Source organism: Nannobrachium achirus (assembly GCF_963921795.1).
Source record: "Nannobrachium achirus genome assembly, chromosome: 3".
Classification (NCBI taxonomy): Eukaryota; Metazoa; Chordata; class Actinopteri; order Myctophiformes; family Myctophidae; genus Nannobrachium; species Nannobrachium achirus.
The window spans coordinates 41443827-41446576 of NC_137812.1; positions in this window are offsets into that span (position 1 = coordinate 41443827).

Sequence of the window (2750 nt, forward strand, 5' to 3'; positions counted from 1 at the left end):
ATAATTACTATAATGGGGGGGGGGGGGGGGGGGGATAGTAATAGAAATGAAAAGGTTGAACAAGGGGGAAAGAGAAAGTCAGTAGGTCTGACAAAATATGTGGGAGCCCATTTATTTCACAGCTTCACGTTTTAATTAAGTATATGATGACAACCAGCCAGGTCCTATGACTGTGCATACTTGACAATGCTTTTCATCCACTGTTATTAAGAGACATCACACAGACACTGCTGTGTCTTGTCTGGGTTTCACACATGCGTTTGTTTGAGCTTGCTTTACATCATAAAATGCCCCTTGGTGGTTTTGGGTATTGGTGGTTTGCTGTTGGTACTGTGGTTCCAAATCAGATAATGAGTGAGACATTCTTTGGTTTGAAGTTCGTCTGCCTTAAGTATGCTGAGTAACAGATAAGACAGGAACTTCATCATTAGTTATTGAAATTAAAGAATGAAAATGTTTAATTCCCCCATTATCTTGGGCACCAATCTTCATTTTGCTTTCATCTTTTAAACCGGGTGAGACTATAGCTTTTATCTTATCATATCATAATATGGGTTTTCCAAATCACTCACTCGCTTAATGTTCCAACCTATAGCATCAGGAAAATCGTGCCCACAGTTATTCATCATTATTACCTTCAGCTGCGGAGGAGAAGTTTGCTGTAGCGTAGCCAGAACAGCATGAGCGAGATAGGTCCACCACAGTGAGAGGACCCTGTCAACATTTCAGCATTTCTTCATAATAAAATCTAAAACATATATGTCTGCACTCTTAGGAGGCAGATATGGCCAAACTATTTAAAGAACATCATATATTTGCATACTCTATATTCACACATCAAACATAAGTGGTAAATATGCTCAACATGAGTTCAAATGTAATGATGGCCTATCTGCCGCTAATACATTTTTGGGAGCAAGACTTTTCTCTCCTGAATTGTTGCTATATGGCCTACACAAAATGCCTTAGTAAATCTATACAGTATATACAGTATTATGTTTGTTTCATCTCATCAAAAGGCAATATTAATATCATGTCCTGTGCCCTAATCATCTTGTAAATGTATAGGCCAAAATATATACTGTATATTAAGCAAGGGATAATTGCCGGGCCGCTGGTCATTATTGAGAAATAAATCCCATTACGGGACTGACGCGTAGCAAAGGTGCCTTATCATCACCCTGAAGGTTTTGCTCTATTTATTTTTTTATTTGACCTATACCAAACAATCTGAAAGTGAATAGAACATGTGAGTTGTGGTCCTTCATTTTGTCATCATGTTTTCAGACAGGAAAAACCTGGCAGGCTTGTCATAAACCTTCTCAGCCGAAAATATTCACTAACTATTTTAGGTGAGAAAAGGGCAGTGGAGTTGATACATATTTGATCTGCCATGCCTTCACAGTTTGATATGAGTTTCGTGAGCTAGGTGGATGGATTCATTTGCAAATGTCATGCAAATGTGGACTGGTGAGCGTTGCATCTCACAGCTTCATATCCTGATTCCTCTACAGTACAGTAAATTGATGGAATGCATTGAGCTGACTGACCCAATGAGAAGCCCTCTCATGATAAGTTGCCAAAGGTGGCATGTCCTTCAGCATTACTATAAGAAGACTTTGACTGACAGGTTGATGGCACAGTGCTATTTGCTCACCTCTATAGTGCCCCTTTCTCTTGATATGGTGAGTCTACCAGCAGATATAATCACTAAAGTTGTCCCTCCCTTTTTTAAATACCTACTGTAGCCTACTATTGCCAAGACACTGTGCTAAAAGAACAATGGTGACTTACAATTTGTTTTACCACTTAAACAAACTAATAAAAACAATATATATATATATATATATATATATATATATATATATATATATATAGTTTTAAAGTCGTTCTAAGCCAAGTGGATGGCAGTGTTCATATCAACTATTACAAAAATACAATGAGATTTAGTTAAGATATACTAGTTATTGTTATCTTTATAGTTATCGTGCCCAGTGGGAATGGCTCTTAACCCGAACACTAACGCCGGGTGATTTTCACCCAGACAATTATGTTTAGGCCTATGTGATTTCCATAATGTTGCTGATGTCTGAGGTGGGTATAGCCTGATTTCAGACTCAGAGAGTGGGCGGGGTCTATGGTCTGGAACCAGGCAAAGGTGGGTAGGTCCTTGGGTACCTTCAGGATGCACAGTGTCATGTGTGATATTAAAGAAGAGTACCTCAAGAAGTTGCCACGTATTGTTGTACTTTAATATATTTTGATGATAAGTAGGCTACTTTTTATGGAATATATTATATTGGGTAAAATATACCCAGCGTTAGAGATGGTGTAACAAAAAATAGCGTTAGTGTTCCAAGGTCCGGTTTAACACAGGAGCAGCAATACGAATGAACATACTGGAGCAACTCTTTTTTTTTTGTACAGTACAATCGTTTGTACAGTACAAACGATGATGGATTTTGTTTGAGTTGCTCCTGTACCTTTGTTCTATTATTTAATAAGTATCGATTAACAGATTCATCAACAGATTAACAGAATCAACTTTATTATCGCATCACAGGTTAACAGGTGTAAATAAGTGGGTGAAATTCTTCAAAATAAACATTTCAAATCAAATCGAGGAGGAGCAAGGAGAACCTGATAGAAACAGGTCAAAAGAGAATCTATCTATAGGCATCATATACACTATACAGTATACGCATAGCATAAATAGTAGCAGAGATAAGGTATTTAACATTTGTAAACTG